Source organism: Amblyraja radiata, chromosome 7 (assembly GCF_010909765.2).
Source record: "Amblyraja radiata isolate CabotCenter1 chromosome 7, sAmbRad1.1.pri, whole genome shotgun sequence".
Taxonomy (NCBI): domain Eukaryota; kingdom Metazoa; phylum Chordata; class Chondrichthyes; order Rajiformes; family Rajidae; genus Amblyraja; species Amblyraja radiata.
In genome coordinates, this window is record NC_045962.1 from 83,638,958 (window position 1) to 83,663,455 (window position 24,498).

General features: G+C 48.4%; 1 protein-coding gene and 1 long non-coding RNA gene across 4 annotated transcripts in view; both read right to left on the reverse strand.

Annotated features, from left to right (window-relative positions):
• Positions 1–6,339, reverse strand: part of LOC116975577 — a 57,901-nt gene extending 51,562 nt beyond the window's left edge. Inside the window, exons 1-2 of the long non-coding RNA XR_004412663.1 lie at positions 5,940–6,339; positions 5,563–5,822 (exon numbers count right to left, since the gene is read on the reverse strand). This is a non-coding gene — a long non-coding RNA (uncharacterized LOC116975577). The remainder of the gene's footprint in view (positions 1–5,562; positions 5,823–5,939) is intronic.
• Positions 1–24,498, reverse strand: part of adcy5 (adenylate cyclase 5) — a 266,316-nt gene that overhangs the window by 231,771 nt on the left and 10,047 nt on the right. The gene's annotated exons all lie outside the window — the stretch shown is intronic.

Sequence of the window (24,498 nt, forward strand, 5' to 3'; positions counted from 1 at the left end):
AACCAACCTCCCTTCCATCGACTCCATCTACACCTCCTGCTGCCTCGGCAAGGCCAGCAGCATCATCAAGGACCATTCTCACCCCGCTCACTCCCTCTTCTCCCCTCTCCCATCAGGCAAGAGGTACAGAAGTGTGAAAACTCCTCCTCCCCTTCCCAGCTTTCCCACAGCCTACTGTCTCCGCCTCTTCCTTTATTCTTCCTGCCCCCCCACCCCCACATCAGTCTGAAGAAGGGTCTCGATCTGAAACGTTGCCTATTTCCTTCGCTCCATAGATGCTGCCTCACCCGCTGAGTTTCTCCAGCATTTTTGTCTACCTTCGATTTTCCAGCATCTGCAGTTCCTTCTTAATCACCTCCAGATTCAGGGACAGTTTCCTCCCAGCTGTTATCAGGCAACTGAACTAGAGTGTGGAGCTGACCTCCCATCCACATCATTGGAGACTGAACTATCTGTAATCGGACATTATCTTGCAGTAAATGTTATACACTTTATTCTGTATCTGTGCATTGTGGACAGCTTGATTGTAATCACATATAGTCTTTCCACTGACTGGATAGCACACAACGAAAAGCATTTCACTGTACTTCAGAAAACTTGCCAATGAACTAAACTAAAATAGAACCTGACCTCCAAAGACTTGGAAACTCTCTACAACATCTCCGCTCACTGTCCCAGAAGTTTGAAGAGATTCGACATGTCTGGGCGGCCACGGTAGAGTTGCTGCCTTACAGCACTTGCAGCGCCAGACCCGGGTTCGATCCAGACTACGGGTGCTTGTTTGTATGGAGTTTGTACGTTCTCCCTGTGACCTCTTTTCTCCGAGCTCTCCAGTTTCCTCCCACACTCCAAAGACATGCAGGTTTGTAGGTTAATTGGCTTGGCATAAATGTAAAATTGACCCTAGTGTATGTAGGGTGGTGAATCTGTTGAATTATCTGCCACATAAGGTAGTTGAGGCCAGTTCATTGGCTATATTTAACAGGGAGTTAGATGTGGCCCTTGTGGCTAAAGGGATCAGGGGGTATGGAGAGAAGGCAGGTACAGGATACTGAGATGGTTGATCAGCCATGATCATATTGAATGGCGGTGCAGACTCGAAGGGCCGAATGGCCTACTCCTGCACCTATTTTCTATGATTCGATGTTTCTATTTAAACAACATATGGACAGGTACACGGATAGGGCAGGTTTAGAGGGATATGAGCCCAATGTAGGCAGGTGGGGCTAGGGTAGATGGGGCATTATGTTCAGTGTTGGCAAGTTGGGCCGAAGAGCCAGTTTCCACACTATGATTCTGATACAGTTATAGTCACGGCAGCATGTCAGAGACTGGGATCTTGATAAATTCATAATACGTAGGAGCAGAATTAGGCCATTCGGCCCACTGAGTCTACCCCGCCATTCGATCATGGCCGATCTATCTTGTGCACTTCCTCGTACAACACAGCCTTTAATGTTTCGGGACGGCACGGTGGCGCAGCGGTAGAGCTGCTGCCTTACAACGCCGGAGACCCGGGTTTGATCCCGACTACGGTGCTGTTTGTACGGAGTTTGCACGTTCTCCCCGTGACCTGCGTGGGTTTTCCACAGATGATCCGGTTTCCTCCCACACTCCAAAGACCTGCAGGTTTGCAGGTTAATTGGTTTTGGTATGTTGTCAAATTGTCCCTAGTGTGTAGACGAGTGCTGATGTACGGTGCGATCGTTGGTCGGCACGAACTCGGTGGGCCGAAGGGCCTATTTCCGCACAGTATCTCTAAAGTCCAAAGTCTAAATATAACTCACGGCAACCTCAAGGGCAATCTGGACTCAGCAGAAAGTGCTGTTATCAGCAACGTTATCCCATGAAATAGTTTTTTTTTTTTTTTAAGTCCATACTCCGATAACAGTTTCCCCAAACATAGAATGTAACGGCCTTCAATAAATCTGATCCAATTCCAGTAAACAGAATTAATGAAGTATGCAGAACATAATGTATTCTCAGGACAATCACCAGCCATTCTCTTAAGACTCGCAATTGAATGATATTCCACAGACTGGTGGTTTATTTTGGGCTGAAGATAGACACAAAAAGCTGGAGTAACTCAACGGGTCAGGCACGATCTCTGGGGGAAAGGGTATAGGTGAAGTTTTGGGTCGGGACCCTTCAGATTCTGATTAGAGGAGAACTTGTTCAGAGTAGGCAAACCCTTGAGGAGATTTTCCAGTGGAGCAGCCAACATGTACAGGAAGGAACACAGAGGTGTCAGGGGTTATGGGGAGAAGGCAGGAGAATGTGGTTAGGAGGGAGAGATAGATCAGCCATGATTGAATGGCAGAGTAGACTTGATGGGGGGGGGGGGGGGGGGGGGGTGAATGGCCTAATTCTGCTCCTCTGACATGAACATGAAGTGGTAATATAGCAGAACTGAGGAACTGCAGATGCTGATTCACCAAGGAAAGAGACAGAGTGCTGGAGTAACTCATCGGGTCAGCCGGCATTCCTGGAGAACGTGGATAGGTGACGTTTCAGGACGGGCCTCTTCTTCAGACCGATTGTAGGGGGTGAGAGAGAAAGAAAGCTGGAAGGGAGGAGGGAAAGGACAAAGCATGGCAGGTCAAGGAGGTCAAAGGTAAGGGGTGGGGGGAGGGGGAATGGGGAGTTTTGATAGGCAGATGGTTGGACAAAAGCCAGAGACACACACACACACACACACACACAGTGCGAGTCAAAAGGATTGGAGTTGCGAATTGTGAAGCTAGAGGATTGATGAGGCTCAAATTGTTTAGGAATAGTGGAGGGGGAGGGGAAAGAGGTGCAAGGTCAAACAGGGCTCAGGAGAGGGAAGGGGGGGCAATGGGGGCGGGGTTTATGGAGAGAAAGGGTAGTTGTTTTGTGGAAGTTGTCTAGCGTTAAAAAATTCAGTTTCACAACGATGAGTTGTGAGCTGCCCAAGCAGAATATATGTAATATACTGCAGCACGATTATTAAAACTGTCAGTAACATCAACTCTTGCCTGCTTCTCTTCAGCCTAATGTTAACAATGGTCCTCTACCCCATTGCGGACATTGGACTTTGTCTCTGGAACTGGTGTGCTACGATGCTGAGAACTATATTCTGCATTCTGTATCTTCCTCTTCGCTGTATCTATTGTACTGCATCTGCAGTTTAGTTTAGATATACACCGCGGAAACAGGCCCTTCGGCCCACCCAGCGATCCCGGCACACTAACACTATCCAACACACACTTGGGATAATTTTACGATGTTACCAACGTCTTTGGAGAAAGGGAGGAAACCAGAGCACCCGGAAAAAAAATACCCACGCAGGTCACGGGGAGAACATACAAACTCCGTGCAGACAGCACCCGTGGTCAGGATCGAACCAGGGTCGCTGGCCCTGTGAGGCAGCAACTCTACCGATGTGCCACCGTGCCATTCTGGATACTCTGGATGGGTACCCGGGGGTATCTTGTGGTCTGGGTGACCACAATCGTCCAGCTCAGTGAATGGTTCACGAACGTATTGTTTTCTGGGCAAAACCTTGAAATAATCTGCCACTGGGTGATGTTTAGGGGGGGCTTCTGCAGTCCTTTTAATAGTTTGGAACAGCCATGATTAGATTGAATGGTGGGGCAGGCTTGACGGACCGAATGGCCTCCTCCAGCTCCTCTTTTCGTATGTTCACCCCGATTCATTTTCAATTGGGCATCTTGGTGGGCACGGGCAAGTTGTGCCGAATGGCCAGTTTCCATGCTGGATGAAGTCATAGAGGGGTTATGCTGCACAGAAACAGGCCCTTCGACCCAATTTGTTCATGTTCTGCATGCTATCCAAACAGATCAGACAATGCCATACATAAATACAACCAAGTCAAACTCAAGTAAAGGGCCTGTCCCACTTGGCCGTCATTTGCGCCTCATTTACGCATCATATGTAAAATAGGTCGACGTGTCGTTACGCGGAACGTCGAGCGCAAATCACGCGACATCATTCCGTCTGGTCCGCGTGACGTCATTAGAATACCCTGCGGCGCGCGGCGACACACGGTGACGTAACCATGCGTCACCACAAGATACACGTGAGACGTCGGGACGCAGCGTGCGACGCCAATGCGTCAGCGTGCGTACCCAATGCGTCAGCGTGCATACGCGATACGTCACGCAGGTGGCGCGCGAGGATTTTGTGCAGCACGAAATCCTGGAATGCCACGCGATACCGCGCGCAACTCCACACTCCTTCACGCATCTTCATGCGCCCGTCACGCGCTACCCACACGCTACCCGTGCGTCACAACGCGACGACCACATTTTACATATGACGTGTAAATGAGGCGCAAATGACGGCCAAGTGGGACAGGCCCTTAACACACAAAAAGCTGGTGAAACTCAGCGGGTCAGGCAGCATCTCTGGAGAATATGCATAGGTGGTGTTTCGGGTTGGGGGCTTACAGGAAAGCAGCAGGAATCGCAGAGGGGGAGCGGTGAGAGAGGGTCTCGCAGAACTCCTGTCTAAGAGAGGAGCAGAGCTTCTTCAAGATAGGCAAACCTTGATGAGATTCTGCAGTGGAGCAGTAAAATGTGGATGGAATGGGCATGTAAATTCGAAAGAAGAAAGGTCTCGACCATTAACCTTGACAGCCTATTTCCTTCCATATAGGTTGTCTGATCCTCTGATTTCTTCCAGCACTTTGTTCTTGATGGTCCAAATCTACACGGCCATTGTAGAGTCTGTCCTCACCTTCTCCATCATGGTCTGGTTTGGCTCAGCCACCAAGCACGACACCTGGAGGCTGCAGCGAATCGTCCGATCAGCTGAGAAGGTTATTGGCTGCAACCTTCCCTCCATTGATGAACTGTACACTGCAAGGGCCAGGAAGCGAGCGGGCAAGATCATCTCTGACCCCTCTCACCCTGGCCACAAACCCTTTGAATCACTTCCCCCTGGAAGGCAACTCCGGACTGTCAAAGCTGCCACAGCCAGACATAAAAACAGCGTTTTTTCCCCACGAGTAGTTGCTCTACTCAATAACCAAAAATCTGTAGCCTCTTTTTGCTCTGGTATTTTATTCAATTCACATGTTTAATCGACAATGTTTTATTATTAATGTTTAATGTTTTATGTGTCATTCCTAATGGGGCTTTCTCACTGTACGAGCTAATTCAAGAGTTCTCCCGAGTTTCCCCTATTTCGAACTCGGAGAATTATGGTAATGGCAGCTCGTAGGTACTCGGGGATCTCGTGGACATTTTTCGACATGTTGAAAAATCTTCACGAGCCTTCCCGACCTTACCGCGGTTCCCGAGTACCTGCCGTTAGCGTTACGAGCCGCTAAGAGACGTTCCCGAGCTCCGACGTACCCGCTACGTACATTCTACGTGCTTACCATGAGTTTGATTTTTTTTAAAACTCGGGAGAGCTCTTGAATTAGCTCGTAAAGTGGGACAGCCCCTTAACTGTCACTCATGTTTCATGTTGTCACTTGCGGGCGGAGCACCAAGGCAAATTCCTTGTATGTGAATATATTTGGCCAATAAACTTATTCAGTCATTCATTCCAGCTAGAAATGCTCATATTTACCTTCTTCCTTACATCTTGTCCAGTTACAGCCGGCCTTCCGTAAGCGCTTGAATCAGGTTCCACCCGAGCTGACCGGAGACCATTTCAGCGAGAGTCCTCCACAGTCACAACTGGCAGAGAGCCACACTCTCTGATGTTGAAGATAGACACAAAACACTGGAGTAACTCAGCGGGACAGGCAGCATCTCTGGAGAGAAGGAATGGATCGAGATCCTTCTTCAGACTGTGCTGGACTGGTTTGAGCGGAGATTCGGAGATCCCTGAGGAAAATTAAATTTAAATGAAAGATCATTTTCTGCAGCAATGCAATGGTAGTTTCAATCCTGGCGATAAGAACGGGTTATTATATGCACCAAAGTTTGGAGTGACTGACTGACCTCAGCGTTGGGTAACAGGGCCAGCAGAGTGCAAAGCCACTCGGTCCCATGGAAGTCCTGGAACTGGGTCAGAACATTCCTGACAGCAGGCTGGAGAGGTGGAGGTCTTGGAGCGACACCGCAGGAGGCCATTCCGCCCATCATGGCTGTGGCAGCTCTTTGGCAAGCGGTCTCATTCCGTCCACACAGACATTTCTCTTCAAGTGTGCGTCTGGCTGCATTTTCAAAGTCCCTGCTAACAAAGAAGATAGAACAACACAGCACAGGAACAGGCCATTCGGCCCACCATGTCAGCGCCAACCCTTGATGTCAATCTAACGAATCCTATCAGGAATAGGTAGGGTAGATGAACAGAGTCTTTATCCCAGAGTAGGGGAATAAAGAACGAGAGGACATAGGTTTAAGGAGTGGGGAGGGGGGGGAAAGATTTAATAGGAACTTGCTTGGACACAAAGGGTGGTGGGTGTATGGAACGAGCTGCCAGAGGAGGTAGTTGAGGCAGGTACTATCACAACATTTAAGGAACTTTTGGACAGGTACATGGATATGATGGGTTTTTGAGGGATATGGGCCACATGTTGTGAGATAGCATGGGCAAGTTGGGACGAATGGCCTGTTTTCACGCTTTATGACTCTCCATACTAACCTCATGCACATGGACCATATCCCCACCTTGCCCCCCCCCCCCCCCGCGTGGAATAGTTTTAGTTTAGTTTAGAGATACAGCATTTAAACAGGTCATAGTCAAAGAGTCATAGAGTGCGGAAACAGGCCCTTCGGCCCAACTAGCCCACACCGGCCAACATGTCCCAGCTACACTATTCCCACTACACTATTCCCACCTGCCTGTGCTTGGTCCATATCCCTCCAAACTTGTCCTATCTATGTCCTGTCTAACTGTTTCTTAAACGTTGGGATAGTCCCAGCCTCAATTACCTCCTCCGGCATCTTGTTCCATACACCCACCACCCTTTGTGTGAAAAAGTTACCCCTCAGATTCCTATTAAATCTTTTCCCCTTCACCTTGAACCAATGTCCTTTGGTCCTTGATTCCCCTACTCTGGGCAAGAGATTCTGTGCATCTACCCGATCTATTCCTCTCATGATTTTATACACTTCTGCAAGATCCCCCCCCCCCCCCATCCTCCTGCACACCAATGAATAGAGTCGCAGCGTACTCAACCTCTCCCTATAGTTCAGACCTTCAGGCCCTTTGGCCCAAAGCCCACTACCGACCATCGATCACCCATTCACACAAGTGCTATGTTATCCCACTTCCGTCTCCACTCCTTACACATTTAGAGGCAATTTACGGAGGGTGAATTAACCTAAAAAACCCCGCACGTCTTTTGGATGTTGGAGGAAACCGGAGCACCCGGAGGAAACCCACTTGGTCACAGGGAGAGTGAGCAAACTCCCCACAGACAATGCCCAAGGTTGGAATCGAACCTGGGCCTCCAGCACAGCGAGGCTGCAGCTCTAACAGCTGCCACGCTGCTATGATAAAGAGTTAATGTTTCACCTGATTATATGAGCTGTGAAATTTCCATCACTGACCTTGTCCGAACCTGAGAACGATAGATTTATGGGCATTAAGGGATATGGAGAACGGTAGAACAGGCTCAAAGGGCCGAATGGCCTACTCATGTTAACCTTCGGTTTCAAATGGATTCTCCTCATCTCTCCTCAACTAATGCTACCACCTCAGGTCACCCACCCAACTCCCAATGAATCCCCCTGCTTGCTGTTTAGAAATGTCCGTGGGCAGCACGGTGGCGCAGCGGTAGAGTTGCTGCCTTTTATGCCCCTGTCCCACTTAGGAAACCTGAACGGAAACCTTTCGAGACTTTGCGCCCCACCCTAGGCTTCCGTGCGGTTCCTGGAGGTTGCAGGTGGTTGCCGGAGGTTGCAGGCAGTGGAAGCAGGTAGGGAGACTGACAAAAACCTCCGGGAACCGCACGGAAACCTTGAGTGGGGCGCAAAGTCTCCAGAGGTTTCCGTTCAGGTTTCCTAAGTGGGACAGGGGTATTACAACGCCAGAGACCCGGGTTCGATCCTGCCTGTGGGTGTTGTCTGTACGGAGTTTGTACGTTCTCCCCGTGACCTGCGTTGGTTTTTCTCCGGTTTCCTCCCACACCCCAAACACGCGCAGGTTTGTAGGTTAATCAGCTTCAGTAAAATTGTACACTGCTCCTTGTGCGAGTTGAATGGTATGAGCGTGCGGGGATCGCTGGCCGGCGCGGACTCGGTGGGCCGAAGGTTCCTGTTTCCGCGGTGTATCTCTACATCCCTCGTTTCCCTTTCCCCGACTCTCAGACCGAGGGGTCTCAATCGGAAACCCGTCACCCATTCCTTCTCTCCAGAGATGCTGCCTGTCCCGCTGAGTGACTCCAGCATTTTGTCATCCAAAACACAGGTGTTGCCTGGCCTGCTGAGTTCGTCCAGCACTTTGTATTGTTTGCTCAGTCGAATTATATACCACCCTGGGGTTATGCATTAACTCCAACTGTGTGAAAGCATGTTGCCAGCCGCACCATCAGAACCATTTTCCCATTTCCACCCGACCAGACCTTGAACTGGAAACGCGATTGCTAGCTCAATGTCAATCTGTTCCAAAAACCACCACCGTTTCTCCACAGAGAAAGCAGGCTGAGGCCACGAGAAATTAAAACAAACAGAGCTGACAATGTCACGCAGGGTCAGATAGCGCCCGTGGAAAAATAATTAATGTTTCACCAGATGATTATTATGTGAAAAATTTACTGCAGATGCTGGTTTGACCTCAAAATAGACGCAAAATGCTGGAGGTAAATGCTCAGCGGGAGAGGCAGCCTCGCCGGAGAGAAGGGATGGGTGACGTTTCAGGTCGAGACCCTTCTTCAGACGTCAGTTTTGTTTAGTTTGGAGGTTTTATAGACAATAGACAATAGGTGCAGGAGTAGGCCATTTGGCCCTTCAAGCCAGCACCACCATTCAATGTGATCATGGCTGATCATCCCCAATCAGTACCCCGTTCCTGCCTTTTCCCCATATCCCCTGACTCCGTTATCTTTAAGAGCCCTATCTAGCTCTCTCTTTTGAAAGCATCCAGAGAACCGGCCTCCACCGCCCTCTGAGGCAGAGAATTCCACAGACTCACAACTCTCTGTGAGAAAAAGTGTTTCCTCGTCTCAGTTCTAAATGGCTTACTCCTTATTCTTAAACTGTGGCCCCTGGTTCTGGACTCCCCCAACATCGGGAACACGTTTCCTGTCTCCAGCGTGATTGATTAGCTTAGAGATACAGCACGGAAACAGGCCCTTCGGCCCACCGACCCCCGCACACCAACGCCATCCCACGCACACAAGGGACAACGTATCATTTTACCGAGCCAATTAACCTACAAACCCGTACATCTTTGGAGCGTGGGAGGAAACCAGGGAGCCCACGCGGTCACGGAGAGAACGTACAAACTCCGTGCAGACAGCACCCGTAGTCGGGTTCAAACCCGGTGGGGGGGGGGGGGGGTCTCCCGCGCTGTGAGGCAGCAGCTTTACCGCTGCACCACCGTGCCGATTTTCCTGATTAATTTTAAGCAGGTCCAAGAATAAGGGCAGAAGCGAGAGGGAAGCCACCATCTCCTACCTCGCATGCAGTCGTACAGCAGAGAAACAGACCTTTCAGCCCAACTTATAGAGTAATCCATTCAGTCCCATTCACTCACTCTCCGCTGGTGCTCTGCAGATAATTTTCCTTCTCCTTTGGGCAGCACGGAGGCAGAGTTGCTGCCTTACCGCGCTTGCAGCGCCAGAGACCCGGGTTCGATCCCGACTAATGGGCGCTGTCTGTACGGAGTTTGTACGTTCCCCCTGTGACCGCGTGGGCTTTCTCCGAGATCTTCGGTTTGGTCCCACATACCAGGTTTGTAGGTTAATTGGCTTGGTATAAATGTGTGTGTGTGTAGGGTAGTGTGTAAGTGTGTGTGTGTGTGTGTGTGTGTGTGTAGGGTAGTGTTAACCTGCGGGGATCGCTGATCAGCGAGGACTAGGTGGGACGAATGGGCCCATTTCCGCGCTGTATCTCTAAACTATCAGATGGCTCTGCAATTACTTCTCAACTTTGATCAAATGTTTCCATCAACTTGCCAAACAATAAGTTCCACATCACGCCTACCTCCAGGTTAACAACCCCTCCGTGGATGTCAGGACTTTCATATGAAGAAAGACTGGATAGACTCGGCTTGTACTCGCTAGAATTTACAAGATTGAGGGGGGATCTTATCGAAACGTACAAAATTCTTAAGGGGTTGGACAGGCTTGATGCAGGTAGATTGTTCCCGATGTTGGGGAAGTCCAGAACAAGGGGTCACAGTTTAAGGATCCTTTAGGACAGAGATGAGAAAAACATTTTTCACAGAGAGTATCAAATCTCTGGATCTCTCTGCCACAGATGGTAGCCGAGACCAGTTCATTGGCTATATTTAAGAGGGTTAGATGTGGCCCTTGTGGCTAAAGGGATCAGGGGGTATGGAGAGAAGGCAGGTACAGGATACTGAGTTGGATGATCAGCCATGATCATATTGAATGGTGGTGCAGGTTCGAACGGCTGAATGGCCTACTCCTGCACCTATTTACTATGTTTCTATGTTTTGCCCCTGTACTTTGGTTCCAGAACTATCTTCAAATGGATAGTTCATTATCCTCCTATTTATGATGATGACTTTGTTCTCTTCATGAGGCAAAGGAGCAGAATTTGGCCATTCAGCCCATTGAGTCGACTGCCACTCAATCATGGCTGATCTATCTTTCCCTCTCCACCCTATTCTCCTGCCTTCTCCCCATAACCTTTGATGCCCTTATTAATCAAGAACCTGTCAATCTCTGCTTTAAAAATATCTAATGAATTGTCCTCCACAGCTGTCAGTGGCAATGAATTCCACAGATTCACCACCCTCTGGCTAAAGAAAATCCTCCTCATCTGCTTTATAAAGGTACGCCCTTTAATTCTGATGATGTGCCCTCTGGTCCTAGACTCTCCCGCGAGTGGAAACATCCTCTCCACATCCACTCCATCCAGACCTTTCGCTATTCAGTACTTTTCCACGAGGTCGCCCCCTCATCCTTCTAAACTCCAGCGAGTAATAATAATAATAATGGATGGGATTTATATAGCGCCTTTCTAATACTCAAGGCGCTTTACATCGCATTATTCATTCACTCCTCAGTCACACTCGGTGGTGGTAAGCTACTTCTGTAGCCACAGCTGCCCTGGGGCAGACTGACGGAAGCGTGGCTGCCAATCTGCGCCTACGGCCCCTCCGACCACCACCAATCACTCACACACATTCACACACAGGCAAAGGTGGGTGAAGTGTCTTGCCCAAGGACACAACGACAGTATGCACTCCAGTGCTGTCAAACACTCATCATGTTAACCCAATCATTCCTGGGATCATTTTCATTGAACCTCCTCTGGACCCTCTCCAGAGCCAGCACATCTCTCCTCAGATATGGGGCCCAAAACTGCTCACGATTCTCCAAATGTGATGTGACCAGTGCCTCATCATTACATTTCTGTCTATCTTTGTTCCTGTCTGACTTCTAGCTAAAATTCTTCTTCCCTGGAACCAATCTGGAAAATCTCGACTTTCTCTCCGAGAACTTCACACCCATCCTGAAGCACAGTGGATTTAATACTCAGATTAGAACAAAGCACAGTAGAACATAGAACAGTACAGGCCCTTTGGCCCACAATATTTGTGCCGAAAATGATGCCAAGCTAATCTCCTCTGCCTGATGTTTCAGGTTTGGACCCTACCACAGACTATTTGTCCGCACGGTGGCTCAGCGGTAGAGTTGCTGCCTCACAGCGCCAGAGACCTGGGTTCGATCCTGACCTTGGGTGCTGTCTGTACGGAGTTTGCACGTTCAACCTGTGACCGCGTGGGTTTCATCCGGGTGCTCCGGTTTCTTCCCACATCTCACAGAAGTGCAGGCTTGCAGTTGTGGCTTCCAAAATTGTCCCTAGTGGGTACTGGTGATTAGTTTAGTTTTGTTTACTTTAGAGATACAGTGCGAAAACAGGCTCTTTGGACCACCAAGCCTGCACCGACCAGTGACCTCCGCACATTAACACTATCCTACACAATTACACTTAGGGACAATTTACACTTATTCCAAGCCAATTAAACCCACAAACCTGTACGTCTTTGGAGCGTGGGCGGAAAACGGAAATCTCGGAGAAACCCCGCGCGGTCACGGGGAGAACGTGCAAACTCCATACAGACAGCACCCGTAGTCAGGATCGAACCTGGAATCGACTGGCACCGTTAGGCAGCAACTCTACCGCTGCACCACCGTGCCTCCCCGATTCTTGTGTGTACATATGGACTCGATGGGCAGAAGGGCCTGTTTCCCTGCTGTATCTCTAAACTAAACTAAAGGACAATTAGTCTGGGGAAGGGTCACGACCCGAAACGTCACCACAGAAACGTTCTCCAGAGATGCTGCCTGACCCCGCTGAGTTCCTCCAGCACTGTGTGTCTTCATATTAACATGCCCGCCCTGTTTATTGCAAGCTGCGGCTCTCTGCCTCTCCTTTCCTCCCCCCCCCCCCCCCCCCCCCCCCACCGACGATTGCATTGGCTTTGTACAAACCGATTGATTGATTGATTTAACCCCAAGGCTAAATGGCGTTACAGAAATTCACCAGCTGTCACAGTGCCTTTAAATCTCCTGGTTTTCCAGCACCCTGAACAATTCTCCTCTCCACACACTGCCCCTTGCCAGACTGTGCACAAGCAGAACCATGAGCTGCAGCCGTAACACACACCGCTCGCTACATGTTCATAAATTCACAAGTGGTAGGAGCAGAATTCGGCCATTCGGCCCATCAAGTCCACTCCGCCACTCGATCATGGCTGATCTATCTCTCCATCCTAACCCCATTCTCCTGCCATCCTCCCCGTCAAGCCCGACACCTTTCTGCTATCTTTCTGTGCTCCCGTGAAGTTCAAGGGCCAATGTCACCTTCACCCATTGGGGGGGGGCATGGTGGCGCAGCGGTAAAGTTGCTGCCTCACGGCGCCAGAGGTCCGGGTTCGACCCCGACTACGGGCGCTGTTTGCACGTTCTCCCTGTGACCGCGTGCGGGTTTCCCCCGGGTGCTCCGGTTTCCTCCCACACTCCAAAGATGTGCGGGATTGTAGGCTCATTGGCTTTGGTAAAATTGTAAATTGTCCCGAGTGTGTGTAGAATAATGGTAGCGTGTGGGGAAATCGCTAGTCGGTGCGGACTCGGTGGGCCGAAGGGCCTGTTTCCGTGCTGTATCTCTAATCGAAACTAAACAAGGCTACCTTTGTCCTCATTCCTCCGGGCAGGGGAGGTGGGGGGGTGGAGATTGAAGTTGACATTGGTCCAAGCTTGTGTCGTGACTGCTACGTAAGGGGTTGGACAGGCTAGATGCAGGAAGATTGTTCCCGACGTTGGGGAAGTCCAGGACAAGGGGTCACAGTTTAATGATAAAGGGGAAATCCTTAAGGACCGAGATGAGAAAAACATTTTTCACACAGAGAATAGTAAATCTCTGGAATTCTCTGCCACAGAAGGTAGTTGAGGCCAGTTCATTGGCTATATTTAAGAGGGAGTTAGATGTGGCCCTTGAGGCTAAAGGGATCAGGGGGTATGGAGAGAAGGCAGGTACAGGATACTGAGTTGGATGATCAACCATGATCATATTGAATGGCGGTGCAGGCTCGAAGGGCCGAATGGCCTACTCCTGCACCTATTTTCTATGTTTCTATGTAACACTGTGTAGTGTAACATGTATAGCTCACGGGACTACACAGATATAGTACCCGCTCCCTCCCAAAGTAAACTACTTTCTGTCACACACACACACACACACACACACAACTGTGACTATGAGCCTCCCAAGGACTAGGCCCAGAATCTGACAAAAAAAAAGTAATTCTATTACTGAGATTAATTGCAATTGAAAAAAATTCTAGTCACTGTTAGAAGGGGAAGTAAAATCAATAATAGTTCAATTTGATTTGTTAATGCAGCTAAAAGATTCAAATCGCAACCAGTTTAGAGATACAGCGCAGAAACAGGCCCTTCGGCCCATCGAGTCTGCACCGACCAGCGATCCCTGCACACTAACACTATCCTTATTGCGGTGCTGGCTCGAAGGGCCAAATGACCTACTCCTGCACCTATTGTCTATTGTCCTATTGTCTATTGTCTTTAATACTTCTCCTGACAATTTATATTCATTTCAAGCTAATTAACCTACAAACCTGTACGTCTTTGGAGTGTGGGACGAAACCGAAGATCTCGGAGAAACCCCATGCGGTCGCGGGGAGAACGTATAAGGCAGTAACTCTGCCTCTGCATCACCCAGTATTAGAACTTTGGGCAACATTTTCACGCAGAGGCTGGTGGGTTCATGGAACGAGTTGCATGTAGTTGAGGCAGGTACTATAACAACACGTAAAAGATATTTGGGTGGCACAGTGGTGCCTCACAGTGACAAGAGACCCGGTTTGAACCCAACCTCGGGTGCTGTCTGTGTGGAGTTTGCATGTTCTTCCTGTGAATGCATTGGTTTCCCCTGGTTGCTCCGGCTTCCTCCCACATCCCGAAGACTTGCGGGTTTGTAGGTTTATTGGCCTCTGTAAGTTTCCCCCTAGTGTGTAGGGAGTGGACGAGAAAGGGGGATAACATAGAACTAGTGTGAACGGGTGATCGATGGTCGGCGTGGACTCAGTGGGTCGATGGGTCTGTTTCCATGCTGTATATCTTAAACTAGAAAACTAAAGACAGCTACATGGATGGGAAAGGTTTAGAGAGATATGGGCCAAATGGGACTAATTTAGATGGGGGCCTCTTAGTTGGCATGGATGGATTGGGTTGAAGGCTGTACAGGTCAGGTCGGGGGGGCGGGGAGTTCCCCCCACCATGGGTACCATGTAATCCCGTGCTACCTACTCCATGGTCGGATAGTCGGCGACTAAACCGTCTCCCCCACCTGGTTTGCCAGGTGAGGAGGGGGCTGTGGACCCCCAGCAGGACCAAAAACAACACCTGTCAAAGGGCGGATGAGCTCCTAGCGAGCCAACGGCCACCCACACTTCAGTAGAAGTTGCGATCACTGTCTTACGAAATGTAAGGAGAAATGTAATTCTTCCCTCTCCTTGCTTCTCAAAAGAGGTTGTTAATCAAACAAAATGATTCTAAGACTCCGTTTCAATATTAATTGTAAGAATCTTTAAGATGGAACGCATAGAAGAGTGTTCAGAAGAGTAGCACTTACCTGAACCACCCATTGTACAGACAGGAACAAAAGAACAAGGTGTTCTTGGCACGTCACCCATTTAACGAAAAGTCTTCTTGAGTCATTGAAGTCCCGGGCAATGTGGTCCTCCCAGTCCTGGAGCTCCATTTAAATGGTCGAGAGGTCATCTTAGTTGGGATGTTGCTTGGATAGGCAGGGGAGATGAAGGAGGGGAACTTTGGGTTCTCTCGACTAATATAGAGGTCAGATCGCTGAACAAAAAAACCTGTGGTGTAAAAATCAAAAAACCTCTCGGTTCGAGATATCTGCCCTATGGATAGGAAATGAGAACACAACAAAATCGGCAGCATATCTTGAGTTAAGGAGCAAGATGACTTGAAAACCAGGAGCAAGAGAAGCCGTAGGAACAGTTAACATATTTTACCACATGTTGCGTGTTAGAAACCAGGACAGAATTTTTAAAAGAACAGCACATCCTCTAAACATACATGTACAAGAACATACGTTGACTGAACTGTGACTCTACTTCAAGTGTACAACCACAACGCATAATTAGTTCACATAACGGTGCGTTTCACTCTAGCACAGACAAGAAGGACATGCTAATACTTAGATGCCATTTCAGATTCTAAAATTCGAGTGAGGTAAGAAAAAGTCACCAGTAGAAACTCCATCAACTCTCTTACCTCCAATCATCGGTTCCTTATCAACGTTCTCCTCTCCAGCTCAGTTCCTCAACCACGTTACTGTGCTGATTTTTTTTTAATACAAGTATAATTTACAGTAGACCCTCGATAGAGTCATAGAGTGATACAGCGTGGAAACAGACCCAACTTGCCCACACTGGCCAACAGGTCCCAGCTACACTAGTCCCACCTGCCTGCGTTTGGTCCACATCCCTCCAAACCTGTCCTCTCCATGTACCTTGGCAGGAGAATGGGGCTGAGGGGGGAAGAGCAAGATCAGCTGTGATTGAATGGCAGAGTAGACTTGATGGGCTGAATGGCCTAATTCTCCTCCTATTGCATATGAACCCTCCCCCTACTTCCCCTCTAATAACTGGGGTCCCACGTCAGTGGATGCATTTAAGGCAGAGATAGATAGAATCTTGTGTTTAAGAAGGAACTGCAGATGCTGGAAAATCGAAGATACACAGAAATGCTGGAGAAACTCAGCGGGTGCAGCAGCATCTATGTAGCGAAGGAAATAGGCAACGTTTCGGACCGAAACCCTTCTTCAGACATAGATTCTTGATGAGTACGGGTGTCAGGGGTTATGGGGTTATGGGGAGAAGGCAGGAGAATGCAGTTAGGAGGGGGAGATAGATCAGCCATGATTGAATGGCGGAGTAGACTTGATGGGCCGAATTCTACTCCTTATGACCATTGCCTTAATGTTAGAGTGAGCGTAGACTCAGACTGTAGGAACAATGGAAACAGACTGAATTAACACAGGAAAAGCTTGACTCAGCTCAAGACAGTAGTAAGCTGCATCAAAGCACAGGGGTACTTAAGTATCCCATTCATCTCTTCGCTTCTATTGTGTCTTTCAAGGTTTGGCTATTTCCCAAATTGGAATCAAGTCTGGTAGTAAACAGACAGAACAACGAGGCAGATAAAAACAGATTCACCTCCTGAAGTCTGGCGATGATTGAGTTAATGTTCGAGGAGCGTTTGATGGCGTTTATGAAGTATGAAGGGGATCTCATTGAAACCTACCGAATAATGAAAGGCCTGGATAGAGTGGACATGGACACATGGCGGCACAGTGGCACAGCGGTAGAGTTGCTGCCTTACAGCGCCAGAGACCTGGGTTCGATCCTGACTAAGGGTGCTGTCTGTACGGAGACTGTACGTTCTCCCCGTGACCTGCGTGGGTTTTCTCCAGGATCTCCGGTTTCCTCCCACACACCAAAGACGTACAGGTTTGTAGGTTAATTGGTTTGGTAAAATTGTAAATTGTCTCTAGTGTGTGAAGGATAGTATAAGCGCGCGGGGATCGCTGGTCGGCGCATGTTTCCTGTTTCTGCGCTGTATCTCAAAATAAAGGATGTTTCCACTAGTGGGAGATTCTAGGACTAGAGGGCACAGCCTCAGAATAAAAGGATGTACCTTCAGAATGAATTAGCTGGAGAGTGGTGAATCTATACAATTCATTGCCACAGACGGCTGTGGAGGGCATTGGGTATTTTTATAGCGTAGATTGACAGGTATTGATTAGTAAATGTGTCAAAGGTTATGGGGAGAAGGCAGGAGAATGGGGTTGAGAGGAAGAATTAAATCAGCCGTGATCCAATGACAGAGCAGACTTGATGGGCAGAGTGGCCTAATTCTGCTCCTACGTCATATGACCAAGACGCGAACTGCAGACGTTAAAATTTGTGTAGATCATAAGGTGCTGGAGTAACTCAGCAGGTCAGGCAGCATCTGTGGAAGGCATGGATGGATGACATTTTGGGTCGGGACACTTCTTTAGATTAGCACGTCATCCGAAATGTGTCACCGAAACAGAGCAGCAATCCTTTGGTACGTCATCTTCTGGAGTGAACGTGTAGGGAGAGGTTGAGCGGGCCTGGACTCTAATCCTTGGAGCACAGGAGGATGAGTGGTGTTCTTTTAAATCTTATAGAAGTGTACAAAATCGTGAGAGGAATAGATCGGGTAAAAGCACAGAGTCTCTTGCCCAGAGTAGGGGAATCGATAATTCCAGAACCAGGGGCCACACAGTTTAAGAATAAGGGGTGAGCCATTTAGAACGGAGACGAGAAAACACTTTTTCTCACAGAGAGTGGTGAGTCTGTGGAATTCTCTGCCTCAGAGGGCGGTGGAGGCAGGTTCTCTAGATGCTTTCCAGAGAGAGCTAGATAGGGCTCTTAAAGACAGCGGAGTCGGGGATATGGGGAGAAGGCAGGAACGGGGTACTGATTGGGGATGATCAGCCATGATCACATTGAATGGCGGTGCAGGATCGAAGGGCCAAATGGCCTACTCCTGCACCTATTGTCTATTGATAACCAGAGGGCACAAGTATAAGGAGGGGGGGGGGGGGGGGGGGGGGAGATTTAATAGGAGCCTGAGGAGTAACGTTTATTCACACAAAGGGTTGTGGGGTGTATGGAACGAGCTGCCAGAGGAGATAGTTGAAGCAGGGACCATCGCAACATTTAAGAAACATTTAGACACGTTTAGCTGCTCCTCGACCTACGATGGGGTTACGTTCCGATAAACCTATCGTAAATCGAAAGTATCGCAAGTCGACAACAACGGATTAAGTACAATTTGATCACGTGACTGGAAGTGAGCCACGGCTCGCTGTCGTTTCCCAGCCTTTGCACCAGCGTACAGTCGAAATATCGTAAATCGTGGCACATCTGTACACGGATAGAACAGGTTTGGAGGGAAATGTTCCAAAGGTAGGAACGTGGTGGGACTAGTGTCGATGGTGCATGTTGGTCGGCGTGGGCAGGTTGAGCCAATGGACCCGTTTCCACGCTGTATCGCTCAACGTGGAATGCTGGCATTCGATCCAATTTGAGATTCCAGCTACCAAGACAGATATGTACAGCAATTTGTTCTTCCCCCGCACAATTAAAGCATGGAATAATCTTCACCCTGCCATAGTTACCCAACCAGATGCAACTAAATTTAAGGTAGCTCTTTCTTCCCAAAAACCCTTTCTGGCTTAAGTCCTCCCTCCACCACCTCCAGTTTAAATTCCATTTGGAATATTTTGGAGGACCAGGAAACCAAGAACCAAGAACGCTGAGCGTCCTGCACTCCAAGGAATAATGTCCTACCCTGCCCAACCTCTCCCTATAAATCCTTCGAGTCCATCTTCGTAAATCATCTCCGCACTCTTTCCAGCTCAATGGCATCGTTCCTACAGCAAGGTGACCTAAACAAAACACAATACAACCCAAGTACGGCCTCACCAGGGTCTTGTACAACTGCAACACAATGTAGCAATCGCCATAGTCAATTCCCCGACTGATGAAGGCCCGCGTGACAATAGCCTTTTCTACACCCCATCTACCTGCTACTCCACTTTCAGGGAACTATGTATTTAAGTGGCTGGCGCTGTAAAGCAGCAACTTCATGAGTTTGTAAGTCATAGGAGTAAAGTTAGGCCATTCAGCCCATCAAGTCTACTCTGCCGTTCAATCATGGCTGATCTATTTCCCTCTCCATCTCATTCTCATGCCTTCATCCCATAACATAGAAACATAGAAAATAGGCGCAGGAGGAGGCCATTCGGCCCTTCGAGCCAGCACCACCATTCATTGTGATCAGGGCTGATCGTCCCCAATCAATAACCCGGGCCTGCCTTCTCCCCATATCCCTTGATTCCACTAGCCCCTAGCGCACTATCTAACTCTCTCTTAAATCCATCCAGTGACTTGGCCTCCACTGCCCTCTGTGGCAGGGAATTCCACAAATTCACAACTCTCTGGGTGAAAAAGTTTTTTCTCACCTCAGTTTTAAATGACCTCCCCATTATTCTAAAACTGTGGCTCCTGGTTCTGGACTCGCCCAACATTGGGAACATTTTCCTGCATCTAGCTTGTCCAGTCCTTTTATAATTTTATATGTTTCTATAAGATCCCCCCCTCATAAACCCCTGACAGGCGTACTAAACAAGAACCTAAAAATCTCCACCGTACCAATATCTGTTAACTTGGCCTCCACAGCCGTCTGTGGCAATGAATTCCACAGATTCACCACCCTCTGACTAAAGACTCTACTGATCTGGTTTCTTTCAAAATCCAAAGAGGTGCTGGCAGATTAACTGGTTACTGCAAATTACCCGCTGTACAGGCCGACAACAAAAATAATGAAAGAAGGCAACACAGTGACATAGCAGTAGAGTTGCTGCCTTACAGAGCTCGAGAACTGAGTTCGATCCTGACCACGGGCGCTGTCTGCACAGAGTTTGTACGTTCACCCGTGGGTTTTCTCTGGGTGCTCCGGTTTCCTCCCACACTCCAAGGACGTACAGAATTGTAGGTTCATTTGTAAATTGTCCCTAGTGTATACTACAGTGCTAGTGTATGGGGTGATCGATGGTCGACCCAGTGGGCCGAAGGGGCTGTTTCCATAGCTGCATCTCTAAAGTCTAAAGCATGCATAGGGCTATGGGAAAGAATTAGGCAAGGAAATAATGAGAGGCGAAATGGGAATGTTGGGATTGTGAGACACAAGGAACTGCAGATGCTGGAATTTTTTTTTTTTTTTAAAGCAAAGTGCTGGAGGAACTCAACGGATCAGGCAGCACCCGTGGATGGAATGGACATTTCAAGTCGAGACCATTTTCAGACTGATAAGATGACAATATTAGGAATGTTATCTAGACAGAACCCGATGGGCCAGAAGGCCTTCTCTTGCATTAAACATAGAAACATAGAAAATAGGTGCAGGAGTAGGCCATTTGGCCCTTCGAGCCTGCACCGCCATTCAATATGATCATGGCTGATCATCCAACTCAGTATCCTGTACCTGCCTTCTCTCCATACCCCCTGATCCCTTTAGCCACAAGGGCCACATCTAACTCCCTCTTAAATATAGCCAATGAACTGGCCTCAACTACCTTCTGTGGCAGAGAATTCCACAGATTCACCACTCTGTGTGAAAAATGTTTTCCTCATCTCGGTCCTAAACGATTTCCCCCTTATCCTTAAACTGTGACCCCTTGTTCTGGACTTCCCCAACATCGGGAACAATCTTCCTGCCAACGCCTGTCCAACCCCTTAAGAATTTTGTACGATTCTATAAGATCCCCATTAATACATCTATCGTTCAGATCACTGACAATGATAGATCAGGAGCTGCCGAATGGGTTGGTAACCTCGGCATCCGACTGCAACCACTCCTCTGTCTTACGGATAAATACTTAGAGAGAGGATATCACAAGTGGATCTTGTTCTTGCACAGAGAAGAATTGGGTGGGGGATGGAGTTTGAAGCTTGCAATGCCTCTGGTGGAAGCCTAATTTGGAGATGCTCGACACTGATTGCTTTGTCTACCACTCAGTGGAACATTCTTCTTTGGTTATGGTTAAGAAGTTACTCTGACCTTCTCGACAATCTCTCTCCGTTGCTCTTCTGAGAATCTCTGCAGTCGGAGCCAAGGGCATGGGTTTAAGGTGAAGGGGGGAAAGATTTAGTATGTTCTGTTCAGTTTAGAGATTCAGCGCGGAAACAGGCCCTTCGAGCCCACCGACTCCGTACCGGCCAGCATTCCCCGCACACTTATACTATCCTACACACCAGGGGCAATTTACAATTTTCCGTGCTGCAAGTCTAAACCAACAGCAGAGGCCATTCAGCCCATCGAGTCTGCACCATCATACGATCATGGCCGATCTACTTTTCCCTCTCAACGCCACACACCAACGTCGCCACTATTTGCTCCTGCCTGTGTTTAGCCGATATCCCTCAAAACTTATCCTGTATCTCATCCAAAACTCATCCAAACATCTCTTAAATATTATGATAGTACCTGCCTCAACTACCTCCTCCAGCAGCTCATTTCATACACCCATCATCCTTTCTGTAAAACAGTTACCCTTCAGGTTTCTATTAGATCATTCCCCCCCTCACCTTGAACCTATGTTCTTTGGTTTTCGATTCCACTACTCTTGGCAAGAGACCCTGCACCTTTACCCGTTGCATAGAAACATAGAAAATCGGTGCATGAGGAGGCCATTCGGCCCTTCGAGCCAGCACCGCCATTCATTGTGATCAGGGCTGATCGTCCCCTATCAATAACCCGTGCCTGCCTTCTCCCCATATCCCTTGGCTCCACTAGCCCCTAGAGCTCTATCTAACTCTATCTTAAATCCATCCAGTGACTTGGCCTCCACTGCTCTCTGTGTCAGGAAATTCCATAAATTCACAACTCTCTGGGTGAAAAAGTTTTTTCTCACCTCAGTCTTAAATGACCTCCCCTTTATTCTAAGACTGTGGCCCCTGGTTCTGGACTCGCCCAACATTGGAAACATTTTTCCTGCATCCAGCTTGTCCAGTCCTTTTATAATTTTATATGTTTCTATAAGATACCCCCTCATCCTTCTAAACTCCAGTGAATACAAGCCTAGTCTTTTCAATCTTTCCTCATATGACAGTCCCGCCATCCCAGAGATCAATCTCGTGAACCTACGCTGCACTGCCTCAATCACAAGGATGTCCTTCCTCAAATTAGGGGACCAAAACTGTACACAATACTCCAGATGTGGTCTCACCAGAGCCCTATACAAGGAGCCCTGTTCCTCTCATGATCTTGTAACTATGGCAGGGTGAAGATTATTCCATGCTTTAATTGTGCGGGGGAAGAACAAATTGCTGTACACATCTGTCTTGGTAGCTGGTATCTCAAATTGGATCGAATGCCAGCATTCCACGTTGAGTGATACAGCGTGAAAACGGGTCCATTGGCTCAACCTGCCCACGCCGACCAACATGCACCATCGACACTAGTCCCACCACGTTCCTACCTTTGGAACATTTCCCTCCAAACCTGTTCTATCCGTGTACAGATGTGCCACGATTTACGATATTTCGACTGTACGCTGGTGCAAAGGCTGGGAAACGACAGCGAGCCGTGGCTCACTTCCAGTCACATGATCAAATTGTACTTAATCCGTTGTTGTCGACTTGCGATACTTTCGATTTACGATAGGTTTATCGGAACGTAACCCCATCGTAGGTCGAGGAGCAGCTAAACGTGTCTAAATGTTTCTTAAATGTTGCGATGGTCCCTGCTTCAACTATCTCCTCTGGCAGCTCGTTCCATACACCCCACAACCCTTTGTGTGAATAAACGTTACTCCTCAGGCCCCTATTAAATCTTCCCCCCCCCCCGCCTTATACTTATGTCCTCTGGTTATCAATAGACAATAGGTGCAGGAGTAGGCCATTTGGCCCTTCGATCCTGCACCGCCATTCAATGTGATCATGGCTGATCATCCCCAATCAGTACCCCGTTCCTGCCTTCTCCCCATATCCCCGACTCCGCTATCTTTAAGAGCCCTATCTAGCTCTCTCTGGAAAGCATCTAGAGAACCTGCCTCCACCGCCCTCTGAGGCAGAGAATTCCACAGACTCACCACTCTCTGTGAGAAAAAGTGTTTTCTCGTCTCCGTTCTAAATGGCTTACCCCTTATTCTTAAACTGTGTGGCCCCTGGTTCTGGAATTATCGATTCCCCTACTCTGGGCAAGAGACTCTGTGCTTTTACCCGATCTATTCCTCTCACGATTTTGTACACTTCTATAAGATTTAAAAGATCACCACTCATCCTCCTGTGCTCCAAGGAATAAAGTCCTAGCCTGCTCAACCTCTCCCTGTAGCTCAGGCCCTCGAGTCCTCGTAAATCTTCTCTGCACTCTTTCAAGCTTGACAACATCTGTCCTATAACACGGTGGCCAAAACTGAACACAATACTCTAAATGAACACAAATACTAAACTCCAAATGTACAGAATAATAAAAGGCATAGATAGAGTGGATGTGGAGAAGATGTTTCCACTGGTGGGAGAGTCTAGGACCAGAGGTCATAGCTTCAAAATTAAAGGGTGCTCTTTTAGAAAGGAGGCGAGAAGGAACATCTTTAGTCAGAGGGTAGTTAATCTGTGGAATTCTTTGCCGCAGTGGGCTGTGGAGGCCAAGTCAGTGAATATTTTTAAGGCAGAGATAGGCAAATTCTTGATTAGAACGGGTGCCAAGGGTTATGGGGTGAAGGCAGGAAAATGGGATTAGGAGGCAGAGATCAGCCATGATTGAATGGCGGAGTAGACTCGATTGGCCGATTGGCCTAAATCTACTCCTATAACTTGTGAACCTTGGTATGTGGCCTCACCGATGTCTTGTACAACTGTAACATGAGCTCCCAACTTCTATACTCAATACTCTGACTGATGAAGGCCAATGTGCCGAAAGCTTATATCGTTAGTACAATTAATTCTTTGATGGCATGTTTTAAATTTAGAGATACAGCATGGAAACACGACCATTGGCCCACCGGTAGACTAGGTCTATGTTACCCCACTATCTTGGGGCAATTTACAGAGGGCCAATTAACCTACAAACCCCGCGCACATATTTGGGAGGAAGCCGGAGCACCTGGTTAATTAGTTGAGGTCTCAAGGGTTCTGGGGTGAAGGCAGGAGAATGGGGTTGAGAGGGAAAGATAGACCAGACATGATTGAACAGCAGAGTACTGTAGATTCAATGGGCCGAACGGCCTGATTCTGTTCCTATGTCTCATGCACTTATGAACGAGAAAACCCATG